Source organism: Anthonomus grandis, chromosome 1, assembly GCF_022605725.1.
Source record: "Anthonomus grandis grandis chromosome 1, icAntGran1.3, whole genome shotgun sequence".
Classification (NCBI taxonomy): Eukaryota; Metazoa; Arthropoda; class Insecta; order Coleoptera; family Curculionidae; genus Anthonomus; species Anthonomus grandis.
Window position 1 is genome coordinate 10440014 of NC_065546.1, and position 23208 is coordinate 10463221.

At 33.4% G+C, this 23208-nt stretch overlaps 1 protein-coding gene and 1 long non-coding RNA gene across 10 annotated transcripts in view; one reads left to right on the top strand and one right to left on the bottom strand.

Annotated features, from left to right (window-relative positions):
* LOC126744524 (tyrosine-protein phosphatase Lar) overlaps positions 1–23208 on the top strand; it is a 1889525-nt gene that overhangs the window by 978474 nt on the left and 887843 nt on the right. For 5 of the 7 annotated variants that reach the window (XM_050451972.1, XM_050451980.1, XM_050451999.1 and 2 more), the window contains one exon: positions 22236–22265. The exons of the other annotated variants lie outside the window; for them this stretch is intronic. The gene's annotated coding sequence lies outside the window, so the exon portion shown is untranslated. The remainder of the gene's footprint in view (positions 1–22235; positions 22266–23208) is intronic. 7 annotated transcript variants of the gene reach the window in all.
* On the bottom strand, positions 2097–5103 carry LOC126744652 (uncharacterized). 3 transcript variants are annotated; one of them, XR_007663268.1, is made up of 4 exons: positions 4853–5103; positions 3565–4797; positions 3121–3292; positions 2097–2971 (listed from the first exon to the last, which is right to left on the bottom strand). It is a non-coding gene; the product is annotated as an uncharacterized LOC126744652 (long non-coding RNA). The 3 variants fall into 3 exon arrangements; XR_007663269.1 differs by having other exon boundaries at positions 2097–2771; positions 2824–3292; XR_007663267.1 differs by having other exon boundaries at positions 2097–3292.

The following is a 23208-nucleotide window of genomic DNA, read 5'->3' on the forward strand; positions in this document are numbered from 1 at the left end:
GAGCAAAACTTTCCCTGAATGAAACTGTCTCAGAATATGCGGCAAAACATAGGGAATGAACCCCAAACAGATGCAGTGCTTATACACACAGGTCATCAGACCGACGATATTCTACGGCTCTGTGGTGTGGTGGTAAAGCAACACAACAACTGCCCGAAAAAAAATTAAAATCCTTCAAGGGCCTGCTTGCTCATTACGGGGGCGATTAGAATCACCCCGACAGCTGTCATGGATGTGCTACTTCAATTGATCCCTCTGCACATATACCTGCAGGGGAAAGCCATAAGAACTACTTACAGGCTGCATTATGTCATAAATGGCATATCGGCAAACAAAGTCTGGATGGAATCAACTGAACTGGTGTGTAATCTTAGCACACTTTATATGCTATCAGATCTAATGCCAAGAAAAACACTAAACGTGAGTTCTCAGTCAACATACCAGACCGAGCAGACTGGAATCAGAAACGGATGGAACTAGAGAAAGCGGACATCTTTATTATGCGAGTATCTTTAAACAACTTCAAAACCAATTTTGGAGTAGGAGCTGGAATATACTGCACAAACCCAAGGACAGAAAGATCTATCTGCCTTCGAAAATACTCAAAAATTTTTCAGGCGGAAGTACAGTGACAGTCAGGCAGCTCTAAAAGCGTTATAATCCTCTAGCTTCATATACAGGGTGATTCAAAAGCAAGCGACATCCTTTCAGGGGCGTAATCCTTGTATGAAAATAAGACAAAAAGTTCATATTAATATGGGTCCGAAATTGCTTCCTAAGGGAGCTACGCCCCTTTGAATAGGACCCCTTGAGGACAATTTTTTACTCTATAACTTTAAAACCCCTTAGAATTAAATTTTGAAAATTGGTGTACTGTATAAACATTTTGTTGTGAATAAGATTCTAAATTCAAATTTTTTAAATTTTATTCAGGTGCGTCACATGCGGGGGTTGGTGAGGGTAAAAACATCCCTTTTTCTTTTACTCTTTAGGTTATTGTGATTTTGTTTGAAAATTATAACATTTTAGAGTCTTATACGTAAAAAAGGTACTCTTAGTTCAATTCGATAGAGCGTACCATTTACGAGAAAAGCGACTTTGAAAATGTTCTGATTGCGTATGTTTATTGATGAAAATTAATTCGCATTACGATCGACAAAAAAGACACTTTTTACTCACATTTTATTTAACAATTTATAGAAAGTGTTCAAAATTATTACCATTCGCGTCACGGCAAGCTCTTAATCTTTTTATTAGATTATGGTGCACACGTGGTAGAATTCTTGGATTGTTTTTAATTGTCTGAAATCCTTTCTCTATTCTTTACCTGAGAACATCAATATTGGGTATAGGGCGGGAATAAACTAGTTGTTTTAGGTGTCCCCATAAATAAAAATCAAGGGGGTTTAGGTCAGGAGACCGTGGTGGCCATGGCACTGGACCCCCACGACCTATCTAGCGGTTTTGATAGGCATTATTTAAATGTTCTTTAGCGAGAATGCTAAAATGTAGGAAAGCACCATCGTGCGTAAACCACATTTGTGCTCGTAATTGAAGTGGTAGATTTTCTAATATTTGTGGTAATTCATTCTGTAAAAAAATTGTGTAAATTTGTCCATTAAGTCGTTGCGGCATAAATACAGGAGTAGGATTCTCAACTTCTCGATAGGTGACGACTCGGAAGGTCACGACTACTCGAAGTAGATTTCGATACCTAGCGAATGGGTGATTCTCAACACGTCTCGAGTCGTAGTCGTAGCAAAAGTCAAAATTATATTGGTAGCATTGAATTTAAACTCGTAATTTGACAGACTTGACGTTGACATATTGTTAAATTATTTTGATATGATATTTTTATTATTATTTTTGTTTGTGGTTTGTAGCAAAGGACTAATACCTATTATTTAATAATACATTTTCTTGTGTTTTTATTGTTAGTAATGATCTAAAAATGTTGCCAGTTTTTTCTCATTTGTTAAGGCAACAAGCCAATCTTGATTTTAGACGTAGAAGGAGAGAATGCAAAGAGAGTTTTGATTTTAATGGTATCAGTGATAATCGCTTTAAAGAACTCTTTCCTGTGAATAAAGCACTCTTCCAGCATCTGTGCGAAGTTTTGAGACCTCATATACACCACCCGACACACAGGGATAAGGTATCGGTGGAGCAGAAACTCTTAGTAGCCCTAAGGTTTTATGCAACTGGTGGCTACCAGAGAAGTGTGGGTGGAGATTAAAAGTTCTAAGAAGTAACTAAAAATTATAGGTAGCCACAGAAAGTGCCAATTTAAAATGGCATTTTTTTTAAGATAGCAATAATATTAATTAATTAAAACAATAAAAATATAAAAAAACAATTTAATAATTAAGTCAACAAAAAGATAATTGAGACTCAAACTTAAATAACATAAATAAATACAAACCAAGATAGGAACTCAAACAATTAATAACTAAACTCTTAAAAAATAAATAAAAAATAGGAATAGAACAAAAATCATAAAAAAATTTCACTCTGGTCACAAAACTTATACTAAATTAAAAAATTTTGTATACCTAATATATTACCAAATAATGGTTGTGTTTATTTTTTATGGTAAGTCATTATTCCTTTTACTTAAAGATTGAAAGCCTTCCTTCAAAGTCAAATTTATTTCTGAAAGACCACATTTGAAAGTGTTTTCAATGCTTTTTAGGCATTCTATGGTTTCTTCATATGCTTCCATTGGGTCCTTACTTTTTTTCTTTTTTTTAGGGGGAGGTTCACTATTATTCCTAAAGAATAAGTAATCATGGTCTTGGTCTTGCCTAGGGCATGCTTGCTCACATGGACCTTCACTTTCCTTACCCCTTTTAGCAGCAGAAGTAGAATGCTGCTGTTGAGCATCATAATTATTATTATTCTCTATTTCAGTAATAGATTGCTTTGAGATTGTGGTACAAGCTGTTGAGGATCCTGATATGCTAACATTTATCTGAAAATTGCAATATAAAACAGTTAATTAATTAACAAGAATTTTATTTAAACAAAAGTAAAACACAGTAATTTAACAAAAACCATTTGCTTGTTTATGATTGGTCTATTTTGCAGAGAAAAAAATACCTAATCAATTAAAATACTTACACCTCTTTCCTCCGCACCAATCCCTGCATAAAACATAGTGCCCAGAATGTTAAGGATTCTCTGTTCTAAATCTGACAAAGTATTACGGGTTGCTGGACCAACACCTGTGCCTTCTTGATACCTTTTTATTTCGGCAGCTTTTTTTAAAATTACTTTTGTAATCAGACCATGTCTAAAAATATATACCTACTAATTAAAACAAATTTTATACATAAAATATTTTATTGATTCTAACTCAGATTTTATATTTGTGTATCAGACACCCACAAAGCAAACTTTAATAAAAGTCGCATTTCAATCAAAAATTTGTTTGATAATGATAATTTGTTTGAAAGATTTGTTGTATAATTCAGTAAATGGCACTTATTGCAGCATGTATTTAACTTTTGTGATTGTGACTAAACAAATGTATAAATCTGGCATTATATTCTATATTTTGCTCACTTTTTGCCACTTTTCCACATCTCTAACACCAAGTCCTAAGGGATTTAACCTGGTGGTTAAATTTCCCCACAGTGGCTTGAACTTCTCCCTAGCATTCGAGGCAGAAAGTCTACCCCTTGCAAATTCAGGGTTGTCTTCCATAAACTCTGCCAAAACTTCTACATGCTGTATTTGCATTGTTCCTAGGTACCTGTTTAATAAATATTATTATATGGCAGGCTCCTAATTTAAAGTAGATAAAATTTACTTTAAATTAGTAAATTTAAAGTAAAATTAAAGTACGGTAATTTAAAAAAAACAAATCTATAATAATATGCATAAATAAACAAACAACTTACCGGATTCTCCAACTGCACGCTGCCTAAGGTGCGGATCGATTTAAAACTTAAAAAATATTTGGAAATAATCTGTACTTCTACTCCCAAACAAAAAATCAAAATATCAAAAATTCAAACTCAAGCTCAAGAACATGAACCAACAACGGATCATAGAGTAATTAAAAGTATATTTAATATTCATTTCTCTATGCAACTGATTGTCGATGTCCGATCCGATAGAGATAGACACACACAACGGAAAAAATAAATGGGAGATTTTTCGACCAATAGATCGCTTCGTTTACCATTCTTGGCAGCTTCTTAGGTCCCGAGCGAAAATGACAGATGAACTCGACAGATCCCGACTCGCTAGCGAGAACGAAATGGATCGGGAATCGCATTTCGTAGCAACTCGAGACGTCACGTCTCGAGAAGATGATTGAGAATCTGCCTTCAGGTCCTTTTAAATGCCCATCGATTATTCCCGCCCACACATTTAAACTAAACTGCTGCTGATATGCCTTCTGTACCGTAGCATGGGGATTCTCATCCGTCCATAGGTGGTTGTTGTGGAAATTGAAAATTCCGTTTCTTGTGAAGCCGGCCTCGTCAGTAAATTAAATTTTCTTCTCAAAATTTTCAAAAGCAACGCGGTTTTCATCTAGCCAATTACAGAAGTGTACACGAGGAAGGAAATCTCGCTCTTCCAAAGCCTGAACCCGTTAAATATGATAAGGGTAGAGTAACATATCGTGCAAAATTCTCCATACGGTTGACTGAGAGGACCCTTCTTGATTTGCGATGATGCGAGTGCTCAAAGATGGATCTTCTTCAATACGATCTAGCACGCGTTCTTCTAATGCTAGGGTTCTGGCATTTCTTGGTCGCCCAACAACTTCCTGTCTTTGAAATGTTCCTTAAGCAAAATTTAAGTAGATATTATGGGATATTACTCACATTTTTGAATTTACCTGTTTCCCTTAAATTACGATCTACTCTTGCGAAAACCGTACGGTGTGGCACTCGTCGATTAGGAAATGCCTCATGATATAATCGTCTTGCTTCAACACAATTACCAAATGCTCTTCCAAACATAATGTGAATATCAGCTTGTTCTTGATACGTAAAATCCATGTTTGCTTTTTAAACTTAGAAACACAAAGTAGCAAACGCAACAAAAGGCCCTTCTTATTAATAATAAATAGTAATTTGTAAAACACTCTATAAAACTAATTTTACTTTGACAAAGTAAATTGTATTTTACAATGACATTTATCAGTCATTTAAATGCCAAAAACCAAAAAACAACCGCCAACTTCGTTTTAAATGCGTATCCAGTAATTTTATGATGTATTAAACATACGCAATCAGAAAATTTTCAAAGTCGCTCTATCGAATTGAACTAAGAGTACCTTTTTTACGTATAAGACTTTAAAATTTTATAATTTTCAAACAAAATCACAATAACCTAAAGAGTAAAAGAAAAAGGGATGTTTTACCCTTACCAACCCCCGCATGTGACGCACCTGAATAAAATTTAAAAAATTTGAATTTAGAATCTTATTCACAACGAAATGTTTACGCAGTTCACCAATTTTCAAAATTTAATTCTAAAGGGTTTTAAAGTTATAGAGAAAAAATTGTCTTCAAGGGGTCCTATTCAAAGGGGCGTAGCTCTCTTAGGAAGCAAATTCGAACTCATATTAATATGAACTTTTTGCCTTATTTTCATATAAGGATTACGCCCCTGAAAGGATGCCGCTTACTTTTGAATCACCTTGTATAGAGCAATGTGGAGTTGCAAAAACGAGCATTACTGGTGTTACCGGGAGAGATTACCAGAACACAACCATGCGAAGGTTTTTATACTAGACGTAACAAAAAAGGTAACAAAAAAGTAACCTAATAGAAATGTATACCGGCCACTGCAGACTGCGTCGCGACAGACGAGTCTGCAGAGGACATCCTATGCAGAAGTTCGGCCTTAGAAAGAATCAGGCAGGCCATCTCTGGCAATGCCTTACCTAAGACGAAAGATATTAAGAATGCTTCTCCTAGTCAAATTATCAAACTTTTAAACTTAACTTGATTGGAGAAGTATAAACACTAAGAAGTGAGGAACAATAGACCTAGGGTCGCAGTGGTGGTTAGTGTTAGTGGAGGGACACAAGGTGTCCCTCTCACAACAAACCTAACCTAACCCAACCTATACTGGAAACTGCGGTTCTTGATACTTTGAATAACTCTAAGCCTTTTCTCCAATTTGTTGCCATTATTGTTTGACATTCACGATCCAAGGCTATCATGGACATCCTAATTTGCTCTTTCATCACAGCCCTGACTCTGGAAAGGTCGGGGCTTAGCGTGAACTAGTTTAATAACTGGTTTACTAACCTGTCGACTACAATTGACCACTTACCTCTTAACACATTCGGGGTAATGCCTAATAGCCACAACGCGATGTGGCAAAAAAAATGATTCACAGCGCGAAATAAAATCACACCAAAGCTTCCTTCGCGATTTTGGTAAAGCAATTTACCCATGACGCTTTCTGACCATTTAGATTTACGCAGTGGTCGAAAACAAAGTTTCTCATCGCACCGTGGGTAAATGTTCCTACTCGCAACGCGTTTTGGGGTAAAAATTCCTTTGGTAAAAAATTGAGTAGTTGCCGATTTCGAATAATATATACACAGAAAACTAATTTCAATGTCGTACAGTTAAGTCAAAATATGATTGTAAAACAAAAGTAGCAAACATACATGCTCGTTTACATAATAAAAAAGTGTATAATCTGCAAGTGTAAAATCTGTTAAGACGGTTAAATTGGGGTTTAATAAACACCTTTTATTACGGCGACCTCAAAATAAACGGCTTGCTAAATCTTAATTGGTTTAATTTAATGAGAGCACATCTGTTCGCGTGAAAATATACGGCGCGGACTATCCGCCCATTTCTAATAAGCCCCCGTGTATTTTGGGATGATTTAAGTGTTAAAGGGTCGAAATATGGTAATGTCCGGCGGAAAATCGTAGATGCCGTAAAACTGGGCCGCGCCGAATCAATTGGCCGCAAATCTTTGCCGATCGCCTCCCGTTGTATCCCGGCCATTTCCATCAATTTTATTGCTGATTTATTCCGTCGGATTTCCCTCTACATGTTTGAGGATTTTACCTGATTGCGGACAGATTCATCACGCGAGTTGGCAAGCTTGTCGGTTGAGCGGACTTTTATTATTCGACCGCTTAAAATAAACGTATTTTGGATATTATGCGGTGCAGTTGCTACGACCACAATAGGATTGTTAACAATATCTAGGAGCTTTGATAGAAGTAGACAATTTATTTAGGATCAATCATTTCAATCATTTTAGCTTATAAATTGATATATAAATAACAGATGCGGAGGAACCAATATGCATTTCAAGTCTCTAACGCTTTTATTTGATGCCCGTATATCATATATTTATAAGAAGCTATAACTTAAAATATACTTAGTTCTAACAGTTACTAAATATTTATATATTATAAACAAAAGTTAAATTTTAATACATATATTTAGGGTAAATAGAGGAGAGATGACGCACTTTTTTTAAAACTAGTCTGGATTTTAAAATTAAAAAAAAAACTAAAAAACAAATTTGGATTTTTGTGAAGAAAAGTATTATTTTTGTATTAGAAAGCAAGAAATTGACAATAAGATTTTAATGTTGGCAAAAATCCAAATTTATTTTTTTCTTATCTTTGCGTCATCTCACCCTATGTATATAGGAGAGATGACGCACTGCCTAAGGTGAGTTGACGCATTCTTTTTTAAACCACACTTTTCAAATTTAATTTTTGAAATGTGTTAAAATTAGGCGTTTAAATAATTAAAAACATAACATCAACATTTTAAAGCTTTTATTGAAAAACAAATCTGTTTCAGAAAAAAGGAACCTAAGAAAAAAACTCATTGAAACTTAAAAACAGAAAAATGTCTTATTGGCTATCTATTGGTAACAAAGAATTACCTTTTTTGGGCTGTTTTTTTCTCACACAAGTCGCAGAAATTTAGATATTTTGTGCATTCTTCGTGCATCCATCTCATACACTGAATGCACTGTATCCAGTCTTGTTTTTTTTTTGTTTTGCTGTATTCCTCTTTACAACCAACGCAGATATCAGATTCATCGTCACCACTCGTCGAATCGTCGTAGGTAACTTCATTATTATCGTCGTCAGATTCAGACTTAGATACGCATTTTTTCTTAGCACCTTTCTTTTTTCCCTTTAACATTGAACTTTGGCCTTTTTTTGCTTTGCTTTCTGCCTTATCCTTTTTGTCTTTGATATTTTCAACAGACGTTAAAATGCTAGCCAGTTGTTTGGCTCGTTTTCTTACAGTCTCTACAGCACGTGCCACTGGTACTGGAGATATTTTGTCTAGCATTTTTCCGGGAGTAATGGTATCTGGGTTAGACCAATGAGACCAACCTGGCTGTGACCCCGGAAAATTATGGCTTATTTTGTTAATGTCCGTGTTATTATCGGAAACTTCCTGTGGAGCGTCTTGTAGACTTTCCTCTGTCATGTAGGCATAATCAGGAATAACATCCGGTTTAAAAGGTGCGATACCTGTTGCTCTAAACGATAAAACTGCATTTTTTATGTTTGCAGACTTTTCCCACGCAGAAGCAAGTAGTTGTCCAAATTGGAGCCTGGTAATGCGTCTTGCGGGATTAGCTCGTAAAAATAAATTGCAAGCATCATAATAGGAACCTTTAAAAGACTTAAAAAATCCTCTGTCTAATGGTTGCAAGAACTGCGTGGTGTGGCTAGGTAGACAAAGTAAAATAATATTATTTTCAGCAGCATACTCCAGCATTTCTACATTGCTGCAATGGGAGGAATGTCCATCAAGCAGCAATAGTACTTTTCCCTAAGGTTTCCGTGGTTTAAATTGGTCCCTAAGCCATTTAAAAAATATTTCACTATTTACATTTGCTGACTTTTCTCACATGTAGACTAAAGAACCTGGCGGCATCCCATCTTCAAATTCGGGTTTTTTGTTTTTGCCTTTAAAAGCACAGGTTGGTGGAATATAGGTGCCTTCTCCATTGCAACATACAATAACGGAAATGGTTTCTCCCTTCTCAGCAGATGCGACTGATGCTATATTTTTTGAGCCCTTTGCAGCAATAACATGTCCAGGACGCGTATTTAATTGCAAGCCTGTCTCATCTATGTTAAATATTCTCCCAGGCTCATTCATTAAACCATTTTCGGTTAATTTCTTTTCAAGAAGATTAAAGTAAGAAGCAACGTTTGTTTTTGTCATTGCCAATGCACGAGCTGAGCAAACCGCTATAGCTTTGCGTATCGCAAGTCCCTTGTTTCTTCTAAGAAAAGAATCAAGCCAGGGATATCCAGCCAAACGAGGTTCTTTATTGAACTTGTAAGGTATATTTAATTGCTCCGCTAGGTTGAATGCCATAGAACGAACAAATCTTCTTGTAGGCGCAAATCCATGTTTTTGAAGCTTTTTAATGTGTGCTACTATTTTAGCTTCGTTTTCTTCCCCCAGCGTGGACGAGGGTCCCATATTCTTAGACTGCATGTCCCCTTTTTTACGCCGATGGCGTATAGTGGCTTCTGGAATACTGAAGGTTCGGCTTGCCTCACGAACCGTTATTTCATTCGCTTCTATGGCAGCAACTGCAGTAGCTAACTGTTCTTTTGACCATTTGCCCCTAGAAACGCTTCCTTTTCTTTTATATTGTATAGGCATGTCTGCAAAAAAGTTAATTATAATTAATTACAGGCGAAAGGCATAACAAACCAGTTAAATTTATTATTGGTGATTGAGCAAAATATAGTTTTTTAAGTAGGAGCATTTTTAAAACCTGCGTCGACTCACCTCATCAGTAATTGCGCCAACTGACCTTACTATATAAGGAGAGTTGGCGCAATAAATTTAAAATAGCTGGTTTATAATAGCGTGGTCAATTGAGGTTAGGAATACTTAAACAGCAATAAACTATCCTAAAATAATCAAAAACCAAATATACATACGACATAACTTACCTAAAAACTATGTTGTTCCACACAATAAAATTATTTTTGGACTAGCACAAATATAATTTTTGAAAAAAACACCCACTTAATTAACCGAACAGCAAAAACAAGTTATTTAAAATCTAATGGCGTATCTAAAGGTACCCTGCCGTACGGTTAAAATAAATGCGTGTTAAGCGATACAGCAAAATGGCTTCTGCGTCATCTCACCTGATGCGCCAACTCTCCTCGAATTACCCTATACTGTAAGTTTTTTCTTAATAATCAATGAATAGAAAAGGTTTATAGAAAAATTTTTCGGTTAACTAAGCAGGCAGATATTAGTAACCCGCTTATGCTTCGATTCAATTTTATGCCATTTACTATTTTATTTGTTACTTAGAATAGATGAGTTGCGTTTAAATGTATAGTTAACTTCAATTCAAATAAAAACTTTACGTACATGGAGCAGTTTTTCCCAGACTAGAATAATCGTCACCCATGCGGTTTATTGGAAGCCACATTCTCGAGGTTACAGAAATCGATTCGCGTTTTTGCTGGACTTTGAACTTAAAGCTCTAAACTAAGATGACTTTGAAATATGTTACCGAGTTAATAAAGAAAATGAAAATAAGCACTTGGTTCTATCGAGTAACTCAGTTTATTCAGGTTCCTAATTTTTAAGAATTTTGAAATGCACAATATTTACTTTTTATCTTTAAGAATAGAGGTGCTCTCTTGTAAATGGTGTCACTAGAATAAAAAGGTCAAGAATAAATAAAAAATGTTTAAATTATAAGTCTTAATAGTATAGTTTTTTTCGCTAGTGCCTTGCAAAATTGGGGCTTGTGTCAATTTTAGGATACCTCCAGGCATAACAATTTTTTTCTATGGTTTTCCCACGATGCCAGTGGCTTGATCTTACTCCATAGAATATCAAATTCCCAGAATATGATAGAATTTGAGTACGAATTTAGGACTAAGATAAAATTAGGTTTTTGAAGTTTAACATTTTTGAAAAAAATACATTCTGTATAGAGCTTTAAAATATTCTGAATAGATCTTTAAGAATTGTGGATCTTTGCCTTAGCAAATTATATTGAATTTCTTTAGAAAAAGCTACTGATTTGTAAAAATACTTAAACTCTTAAGTAAAATAATGTATTAAGCAATAAAAACTATGAAAGGGACCTGTCTTCTTGAAAATTAAAATAAAAAACTTATGTACCAAGAGTGTAATAACTGAGTCTTGAATTACATGCAAATGAGGCTTATGACAATACAATAAAGCTTATGAGATGTAGTACGTAGCCTCAAAATGTGCATTTTAAAGAAAGAACCTGTTACAGAACATTGCGTCTCTTGTTGCTTATACGTATTAAATATCATATCAAAAAGAGAAAAACTTTCTTTACATCAGAGAAGGGTAATTAAAATGAAAATAATTATATACGTATAAAACAAAGATTTGTGTATTTTTAATTATCAATAGAGAGCGAAGCAAAGAGGTTTTCGTAACAGGCAAGAAGGACAATCATTACTCTAGAAGGAATGGACATTTCCTGAAATAATAAGAGGAAAGGAAGAAAATTGATCGCCTTTGGATTTTTTTTTTCATTTATTGGGCAAGGGTTTAAGCTTTTCAACGATATTATTTTTCAAGCATTAGACCGTTCTTTACCCATATAATAAAAAATTCATAAAAAAAATGTATTCACCTCGATTAACCCTAGATATTATAAATTATAAAAATTCCTTAAAGTTTCTGAGAAGTAAAACAAAGGGAAATATTTGTAGGTCAGATTACCTTTATAATTCAAGGATTGAAAACATAATAATCAATAATACTAATAAATTCTTTCGAAATTTCATTAAAATTAAGAGGCTATATTTTCCCAAAAATTATGTCTTACACTGGTACCGTAAGTAATTTTGTTACTAGTCCAATTATCAACAATAATCTTAATATTGCCCTTCTATATTTTACAAAAACGGAAAATCTGCCTAATTAAATTAAAACCAACATTTTCTGCTCAGCAAGATCTAATTTCTGTATTTAATATTAAAGACTGTAACGTCTACTTATGTCTTTATCTAAGATCCATTTCTGATTTGTTAAAAGTCTCCAAAGTATGTTTGATATACAGGGTGTTTTTTATATATTGCGACAAAATTCAGATACGTGTTCTTTGGACAAAAATTCGCAAAAAAGTTCCTGTAAACCTTTTAGATTTTGAGCTACAGGGTGGTTAATTTTTAACAAAAAAAATATTTTTTTTTCAATAACTTAAATATTCCAGCAGATATTTGTCCAAAAATTGGTATGCAGGGTCTGTGTATCCAGAGCCATTTACCAACATACTTTTAACATTTTTATGTACTCCAGTGACGTGTGTGCGGGTTTCAGAATTTATTTTCAATCTCCATGACATGTTTGCAACAGTTTGCCCAGTGTAAAGGAGTTATAGACTCAATTCTGTCCTGGACTAACTGTGCCAAATTATTCATTGCCAAATCACCCGTTGTATTGTGAGATCGAATATAATTTTTGAATTGCGCCCAAACCAATTCGATCGGATTTAATTCGCATATGTATGGAGGTGTGCGAAGAGCAACATGCCCATGGGTCTGAATTATTCGGTCCACAACATAGTTTTTTCATCACTGGGGGCTTGTTTCGTTAAATTATTTCAAATAATTCCCATTTTCGTGCAGCTGGGTCGTGTTGAACTCCTTAAAATAAGATTCCTTAAATGAATAATAATTAATTTACAAAAGAAGTCGTATATAATTTCAACACTTATAAAAAAATATAATATTTATGGAATTTAAAAATTACCATTCTTGGTGAGCCATTATGTCATGTCCTTTTTAATAAATGATTTGGTTGGTACTTTGTTTTCTTGAATTGAGTGGTAGGGTGCATTGTCCAGTATAGTTACCGAATTTTGAGGAATATTCGGCAACAATTTTTCTTCTAACCACTTAGTAAAATTGGCTTTATTCATTTGGCCATGATAGTCGCCACTAGCTTGACCCGCTTTAAAAACAAAACCAGCGTTGGGTACAAAGCCACTTTGAGATCCGGCAATTACTAATCGACCTGAAAATAGAAGTAAGAAGGATAAAAACAAAAAAATCTAACTTTTAAATAAAATTATTTGCCGCTGATTCATATTTATTCAAACTTAACTTTATATCGTAAGTTGTGATAAGAAGTAGTAAATAGGGAGAATTAAAAATATTCTTTTTAAAAATTTTATATTACTTTGAAAATTATGGAGAAATAAAAAAAATTAACAGTATTCTGAATACGTTTCAGTACAATTTTTAAAATGAGCACACAAATATGCTTACCATTTGCTCTAATGTTGCTAACAACCCCAAAAACTTCACTGTTATGTCAACATTTTCCGAAAGTTAAGTCATTATCTACCCATGTTTCGTCAAGGTATACAATATTTCTTCCTTCTTTCCTATATTTTCTAATTGCTTTTATATATTTATAGCGCCAATGAAGAATAGCAGGTCGCTCTACCAAGATTTTTCTTTTATTTTGACACTTTCTAAAGTAAAATCCGTTGGCCTTCAAAAGCTTTCTCAAGGTTTCTCTGCTATACGGGAAATTCATAATTTCTCGTAACTTAATAAGTAATTTATTAACAGTGGGAACCATCTTAAGCTCTAAATAAAAATTGTTGATTGTGCGTCTTATAATTGGAAAGTCGTCAAAATCCCTTAAGAAACAGATTCGAGATTTTTTATTAGGTGGGGAAGAAAGCATCTGATCTGGGTGTTCTGCCTGTCATTTCATATCTTCTTTATGAATTTGACTTTCTCCATCTTTAGAGACTCCAGTATACAGAGCAACTCGATCAATCTTTCTTTTAAGAGGCAATTTAAATGCGTTGTCTAGAGCTTCTTCATCGCAAACCCTATAAACATTTGCTATTATCTCCCTAGATTGACCGCTTAATGCCTGTCTATGTAAGAATTGGTTTCTTTCCATAATGAATAATTGAAAGTAAAATAAAAATGACTTTAAAACTTTAGAAATAAATATACCATTTTACTTATAAAAATCGTATTTGGTAGCTTAATCTATACTTACTTTATTTTTTTTACCAGCAGGGTTGACTGGACAAGTGTATCAAGAATTTCTTGAAAATGAATTACCAGCGATGCTAGAAGATGTCCCCATTCAGCTGAGACAGCAAATTTTTTTTTACATGACGGTGCTTCAGCCCATTTTAGTTTAGTGGCTCGGCAGTATTTGGATATTACGTATCCAAATCGTTGGATAGGTCGGGGAAGTGTTTACATAATCACCTTGGCCCCCATGGTCTCCCGACTTAAATCCGCTGGATTTTTTTTTTATGCGGCCACCTTAAATCACTGGTTTATAGAAATCCAACTGATAATGTGGAGGAATTGCGTAATCGCATTATAACGTCTTGTGACATAATTCGGCAGACACCAGGAATTTTTGAACGTGTCCGCCAATCAATGCGACGTCGATTAGGTGCTTGTATTGATGTTGGAGGAGCACACTTTGAACAACTTTTGTAAAAATAATAATATTACTTAAATAAATAATAAAAATTTAATATTTTTTTATCACATAAAAACATGTATTTTAAATTAAAGATTGTTGAAGCAAAAGTTCTAAATCCTCAATTACAATTTTATTAAATTGGGCAGGCTTTTGTACTAAATTAATTAATAAAAATTTTATTATTTATTATTAAAATTGCAATAAACTAAAAAAAACGAATAATTACTAGAATAAAGAAAGTCTAATCAAATCTGAGCAACATGTCCATGGTTTTTAATTTTTTGTGCAAAAACTGTGCATCTAACGGACAAAGTCCAAGGGATCAAAAATGTTGCAAATAAAACGGGAAATTTAAAAATATTTTTTAGTACAAGAAAAACCAGTGGCGTACCATTTTTCTTTATAAAAGTATTCAGCGAAAAACCCTCACACACGCCACTGGAGAACATAAAAATGTTAAAAGTATGTTGGTAAATGGCTCAGGATATACAGACCCTGCATACAAATCTTTGGGCCAATATCTACAGGGGTATTTAAGTTATCGAAAAAAAATCATTTTTTTGCTAAAACTTTACCACCCTGTAGCTCAAAATCTAAAAGGTTTAGGACCTATGTTTATAGGAACTTCTTTGCGAATTTTTGTCCAAAGAATACGTTCCTGAATTTTGTCAATATATAAAAAACACTCTGTATATAAACGATAATTATTATCCTACATCAGTAAATATAGACCTGTTTCAATTATTTGTAGCTTTTATAAATATTAATTTTATTATTATTACGCAGAATATTGCCGAAGCAATTAATAGTAATCAGGTTGGTATTTTATACTTAGATTTGACGGGGCCTCTGATCAGTTGGATTACAGGTAACTTTTGACGAAATTGGCAAAATTTAAATTTTCAAATTTATTGTTTGAAATAGCCTGCTTCTATATTCACAGTAACTATATAGAAATTGATGGTGAAATTCCACATTTTATAAGAGACAGAGACATACATACAGAGTTCCTCTGGAAAGTGGTCCGCGGTTTTTTAATCATTGACATAAAGCAATAAAAGATGATGATTGTATTTTCAATTATATACGTCTAGATTTTTCAATTATATAATTGTAATGTCTAAAATTCCAGAATACAACAAAACATTTCTATAGGAAAATATATAAGTATATTGATTCGTATTACAATTTATAATTAATTACAAACCCTCAATGGCAACAGTACATATGACATTCTACATTTTTATAATTAATGTAAAATAACTAAAAAAAAAAGATAGATGAATAAAAAAAACTAAATAAAAAGAAAGAAGTAAAATAAATATGTGAAAAGTGACATGATAGTAAGGTGTATATCAACAATCAAGATCATTTGATTTCATAACATAGTACAGTTTTATAGGAGATTCGCTATAAGCAAAGAAGTCAAGGTCACCGACCAACTTTAGCTAGTCACACATTTGTTCACAGATTAAAAGTTTTTTAAAGTTTATTTTAAAAGTAACTAAGGAAGAACCAAGTAACGTTTGCGGTAATTATTTGTATAAATATTGTAATTTATTTATAGCTTTGGCAGCAGTCTGTGAAACATCTTTTAAAGATCTCTTTACGATGCCTAGGAATAGAAACTCTATGATTATAACGCAAATGATTATTGCGTACATCTACCCTAAGTTCATGCTTCTTAAACAAATAATCAAGTGTTTTAGTTTTAAGAATAAAAAAAAAGACATTTGTGTGCAGCTTTCGACGATTGTACATATTTAGTCATTTTGCTCTGCGTAAAAAAGGGGTAATATGTTCATGCCTACGGATTCCATAAATTAGACGTAAACTTAAAGTTTATCGGTAAAAGAACACTCTGCTCCGGGTAATTAATTTTTGTTCTCGCTAATTGAAACACGAGCTGTTCAGGAGGTTAATTCGTGACTCTTTTGTAGTTAGTTACTTTGCTAAACTTACTTTTTCCTTGCTACCTTACTTAAATATTTATAATTTGATATTTGTCTAAGAGCTGTCATTACTTCTAGGTTTTTATATGTTAATTAAGACACCTTTTTTGTCTCTGTTTCCGGACGAAAAAAAAAGGCTAACATAAATATTTTGCCCTAAGCGGATTTCTCGGAATTAACTTAAATTTTCCCTCAGATGCACGCACCGCTTGCCTTAAAGGTGTGAATGAGATAAAAGACCCCCGCCGGATATTACCCAGGGATTTTGACTACTGTGAGTCGCATGAAAGGGAACCGCAGAACAACTTTCATAAAGGAAAAACTTTGGGAGTTAATAGATATACTTTGACTTTTGTAAAGTAGTGATAAATTTTTAACCACATGAAATGTTTAAGGGTTTATTGTCCCCAAAATTTGTATTTTATTTAAGTTTCTAGTATTAAATAAGTAATTAGAAATTATATTAGGGTAGTAATTTATAAAGATATATGAAAAAATATAAAAAAAATTTTAAGAGATTTAGTGATTATCTAAGAGATAGTCTACCTGAGAAATTATTTTGACATCAAAATGTTTAAAAACTGTGTTAATTCTATTATTGTTTTTCTGTAACTAAATCGACGAACCTTAAATGACTCCATATTTTATAATTTAACACTTAATACAAGGGATACTTCTAAAAATACACAAAATGGTTTATTAGACAAAGGTGTATTAAAAATTATGAAAAATCAGATAATGGGGGATTATTAATGTATGCCAATTTAAAAAAGTAGAATATCGAAAATTAGAAATAAAAATAGTTATAAAAAGGCAAAAACTCGTTGTTAATTGAGTCTATGGGAATCCCTCTAATAATAACAGGTCGGTATCTGTTTGGTATGCTCTTAATTAAAGTGTCAATGTCCTTTTGCTCAATTTGTAGCCATTGTTCTTGTATACAGTTCAGGATCTCTTCGCTTGTCTAGAACACTTGATTGAGTTTCTAGCGGTGTTTACAATATGCGGACGTGCATTGTCGTGAAAAAGTATATAATTTTCATAATGCTAGAAGGCGAATAAAACTATCATGTATAAGTTTGTCGCTTTTGATATATTAGTATATTTTTCTTTCCTTATTTAAATCATTGCCACAACCTTCCTGTAATGCTCCTGCTAGAATGTACAGCTTAAAAATTGACTATGTTGCACGAACAATTTAAAAAAAAACAATTATTTTCTTTTAAAAATAAAGCGGCTTTTCCCTGGCCTCTAGACTATTTTAATGTATTATTGAGATATATATTGAATTAATTCTTATCCGGAAATAGCAGTTGTTTATCTAAGAATAAAGAAAGAAAAAACCTAGAGTCACTCAAACTGACCTAAAGTCACCTCTATATTCCTAGAATTAGAAATATAGAGGTGACTTTTTTACCTCCTTACGTTGGGCTTGAGTCAAAAAAGAAAAAAATATCAATTGCGTAATTTTTTTGAGATAGCGAATCTTTGAAATCACTTGTTTGTTTCATTTGTTTGTATTATTACTTATAAATGTGCTGAGTATGCTCGAAATATTTTATTTTCAAATTAAGAGTAGAAAATTACAAATTTGTATTGTTCTCAACCTAAAAAATATTTGTGTTTATTGTTACAATAAATAAATAATCTATTAATATTTCGATAAAAATCGATTAAACTATTATTAAGGTGATTATTTTATTACGTCTGTGCTAAAACATGATTAAATATTTTTCGATTGATTAAAATAGTATAAAAATTTTACCTAAATTGTTAGAATAAATATTAACTCTTAAATTATTTTTTACTATTTCTGATTTAAATAAATGATTTTTTTCTAATCAAATTTTTTCTAAAACTTTTCTTTTTATGTTTATAGTTGTTAAGTTTCTCAGGTCACTGCTGCTGAAATAAATGTGTTTATATATTCACATCTTCCAACCCGTTTAGCCAACGTGGAAGATTATGGCTAAAAACCCCCGTAAACCATGATGGATTTTAAAACAAACGAAATAGTACCCCAGGTGGGTAGATCATCGCATGACAAATCCCACACCAGTAACAAGGTCAGCCTCAAGGATTCTGGGGGAGGCAAAAATTCATCCCCTCCACTCTTAATAGAGAACAAATTTAAACTTCACCTGGCCACCTATAATATTCGAACAATGAGATCAACCGAACATCTGGAAGAATTAGAGGTGGAACTACATCTTGGGCCTATGCGAAACCAGATTACCGGACAAAATATGCATCACACTGAAATCAGGCCACCTTTTGTATCGAAACAACAGAGAGGAAAATACACATATTGGCGGAACAGCGATAATGATTCATAAGAGTATAAAGCGGCTAGTTACTAAGATGAAATCCATATCGAGTAGAGTCATTTACATAGTATTGAAGATATCGAAAAGATATAGCGTCCTAATAATTCAAGTATATATATATAGCCCCTACAAACTCTGCACCCGATGATGAGAGATTCTACGATGACATTTCACAAGCGCTGACAATAGAAACAGCACACTACAAATACATTATTGGCGATTTCAATGCTAAACTAGGAGTACCAGCGGGAAACGGAAATCAATATGTGGGTAAATTCGGACTGGGTTGTACCAACGAACGAGGAGAAAGACTGATCAATTATCTCCAAAAAGAAAGTATGTACTGTATGAACTCCTTCTTCAAAAAATCAGAAAAGAGACGTTGGACATGGAGAAGCCCGAACTCAAATACGAAAAACGAGATCGACTACGTACTAACCAATAAAAAGCTTACTATAAAAGACGTTTCGGCCCTAAATCGCTTTGATACTGATAGTGATCACAGGTTGGTAAGAGCTAAAATAGAAACAAACGTGAAGAGTGAACGAAATAAGCTAATCAAAATAAAAACAATCCAGGAAAACCGCCAAAAATTCCAAGCTGAACTTAACAAGAAATTGTCTAATAAAGAAGTACTTAACCTCTTGAATATAAACGACCTAGAAAACAGAATAAGTACTGACATTAGAACGATAGCCAAAAAGATATGTGCCACTACCAAGAAAAATAATTCAAAAATAAAAAAGGAAACTAGAGAACTCATGGCGAAGAGAAGAAACTTGGAGAAAGGGACTCATGAATACAACGAAATTAACAGATTGATAAAAAAGAAAACAAGGAAAGATTTAAGGCAATAGAACACAGAAATGATAACAACGACCATCGAAAACAACAAAAACATAAAAGTACTTAAAACACGTAACAATGATGGACGCCTCCAAATACATCAACTAAGGGACGCAAACTGAAACATCAAAGAGGAGGATATCGTGGAAAATTTCTACAGCACACTGTACATAGGAGACAACCCAGAACAAGCAATCGGACTTGATGAAACGATTCTCAATGTAGGCTCTGAAGATCTTCCTGACATCACCAGAGAAGAAGTAGAACTAGCATTGTCTCAAATGAAAAACGGTAAATCACCAGGGGAAGATGGAATTACAGCTGAATCCATAAAACTTGGGGGAAGAACTACTGTAGAAATTAATAAATGTATGACAGAAGGCGTGATACCCCAAGCATGGCAAAAGGCCCAGGTGATTTTACAGTACAAAAAAGGAGATAGGTTGAGAATCGACAACTATCGACCTATTAGCTTACTTCCCACCCGTACAAACTTCTGACAAAGATAGTAACAAATAGGCTTACAGCTAAACTAGATGCCTATCAGCCCCCGGAACAAGCTGGCTTCCGAAAAGGTCATAGCACAATATTACACATACAATCCGTTCGCACTATAATAGAAAAATGCAACGAGTACAATGAACCACTACACCTCGCATTTGTTAACTTTAACAAAGCGTTTGACTCCGTAGAGTTGTGGGCTATTTTTAAGGCCATGAACAATGAAAGAATCGGCTCTCGATACAAGCAGCTTCTCAAACACATATACGAAAATGCGATAATCACCGTTAAAATCTTGGAAGAGATACAAACAAACAAAATTCAAATAAAAAGAGGAGTAAGACAAGGGGACACTATCTCTCCAAAGATGTTTACACTGGCACTGGAAGACATTTTTAAAACTCTGGACTGGAACGAGAGAGGCATCAAAATCGACGGCAAACATCTGAGCCATTTAGGCTTTGCGGATGATATAGTACTCTTTAGCCAGAATATAATTACAGGAGATGTTGGCAGAACTTCAAAGAGAATCGAAAAGAATAGGTTTCACCATGAATTTAAATAAAACAAAAGTCATGTCACCTGACAATATTCAAGTACATATAGAAGACCGAATTATTGACAACGTCGAAGAATATGTATATTTGGGACATTGCATCAAATTGGGCAAAGAAAACCAAACTGCCGAAATAAACAGACGTGTTCGTTTGACATGGGCAGCCACGGGTAAACTGTCACACGTCTTGAGGAATGAAACTATTCCAATTAATTTGAAAAGAAAGGTCTTCAATGCCTGCTTACTGCCCGTGATGACTTACGGAACGGAAACCATGACACTCACTGTTAAATCAGGTAACAAGCTTAGGACCACCCAAAGAGCCATAGAGCGGATGATGCTAGGAATAAGCGTGAGAGACCATATCACAAATCAGAGTATTAGACAAAGAACTAAAGTTGAAGACGTCATAACACGCATAGCCCACCTGAAATGGAGCTGGGTAGGACACGTCGCCCGACAGGACGACTTAAGATGGTCAAGACACATCGTTCAATGGAGACCTCGCATACATAAACGCAGAGTTGGCAGACCACAGTTACGCTGACTCGATGATGTCAAAAATAAAGTGGGCAACAGATGGCACCAACTGGCACAGAACAAAGAAACATGGAAGAATATAGGGGAGACCTATGTCCAGGAGTGGACTGAGAAGGGTTGCTGAAAGAAGAAGAAGAAGATATTTTTAAAAATAATTTCAGTTAAGATAAATTTTCACATAATTTTTGGCTCTTATATTAGAAAATAATGGTCCTTTTGTATTACTACTGTGATGATTATTTTAACTGTTAGGGGAAAATATATTTTTTTCCAATTTCAGATCAATCTTTGCACTCACTGTTATGATAGATATCCCAACAGATAAAGAAACATTAATTGTTGTATCTAATAGGTAGATGAACTTTCGCAGAGGTATTACCCTATTTCTTCTTCCTTCTTCTATCTCGCTTTCTCGCTTTTTCGCCTCAGCGCTGCCTCCCTATCTAAGCTGGTATCCCCATTCCCTATTAAGGGTATATAACTTCATGTGTGCATGTCTTTTTTTTTATTCTTTATATTTTTCTTAGTAGTTTTTCTTGATTTTTTTATGTTTTTACATTCCTATTCAAATATAGGTTTTTTTTAATATTGGCTCATAAATATTTAAAATGTATTGCAATAGGAATATAAATAGTTGTTTAAAGTCTTTAAAAGGGTTGTCTCACTTGTACTACAGTTTACTGATGGTGCAGGTAAACAGTTGTTTTAATCGAGAGACACTCCTATTTGTCATAATAAAATAAATGAATACAAAATTGTAACTTGATTATAAAACTGACATATAAAATCTTTTGGTATTTATATTTAAGCTTTATTACCTAATCTACAGATTTAATATTAATTTTGATATCGTTTAAATGATAATAAGTCATAAAAATAGGATAACATATTTATTATCAAACCAGTGTTTATTAACCCACCTTTTAAACCAAAGGCTTATTTAATTTTTTTTATTGGCTTATATACAATCTTCTAAAAACTACTAAGACTTTTTTATTATTTTTCTCACCATAACTGTAACTAATGATCATTTTTGTTTCAGGGCTCCTGACGAGGAGTGATACATCATTTCGTAAGTATTTCTTAGAAACCAAAATAATTATAATCTACAAGAAAGGAATCACAGGATTATAGTTACGTCAAAGCACTACTTTTTTTGGCACAAATGACTTTTGTAAAGCTTTTTTATTTAGCCTTGGATACTGTTGTAAAAAAAACCTATTGACGTTAGTTTGTTTCTTAGAATGAAGCATAATTTAAATGGGCATGAGTTCCGTTTTATTATAGCCACCAGATTAATCTATTGTTTTGTATATTTACAATTAAAGGCATTTAGACAAACAATACATAAAATACAAAGTAATACACTAATACAAAAATTATAAAAAAGTGTACTTTTTATAGAATTAGAACACGAAAAAATAGGCTATTTAATATTTGCTAAAATAGTTTTGACTATTTGCAATAAACCCTTGAATGCCATTTACTGTTTCATTCAATAAAAGTCTCGCTTAAAATTGACCGTTAACAGTTTATTTATCCCGTGTATTTCCTGGTGTTTTAAAATCCATTGTTTTTGTAGAGCCGTATAAATAATGAACTGCGTGTTGACTGAATCCCAACATATCCGAATAAAAATAAAATACTTAATATTATTGCCAATGCATAAGTTTTTATGACTTTTCGGCAAAATACCGATTTTATTTCTATCAACTTATTCGAGTAGCATATATTATTATAACAAATTCGAGTTTGTAAGAATTTCTACAAGCTTCTCATTATACGAAGGAAATTTTGTAGTAAACACACAAGTGATACACTATAGCACAGAGACTACGAAGACTAATACACCAAAGGTTAGAATGAAACCCATAGGCATTTTAAATTCATTTTAAAACAAGCAGACATCTGAAAAAATATTTCTATAATTGAGGTACTCTAGAATCACCCTAGTTCTTTTTCTTAGCTAGCATTTTAAAAGAATAAGATAGCTGGTGGCAAAGGCAAATTGAAAA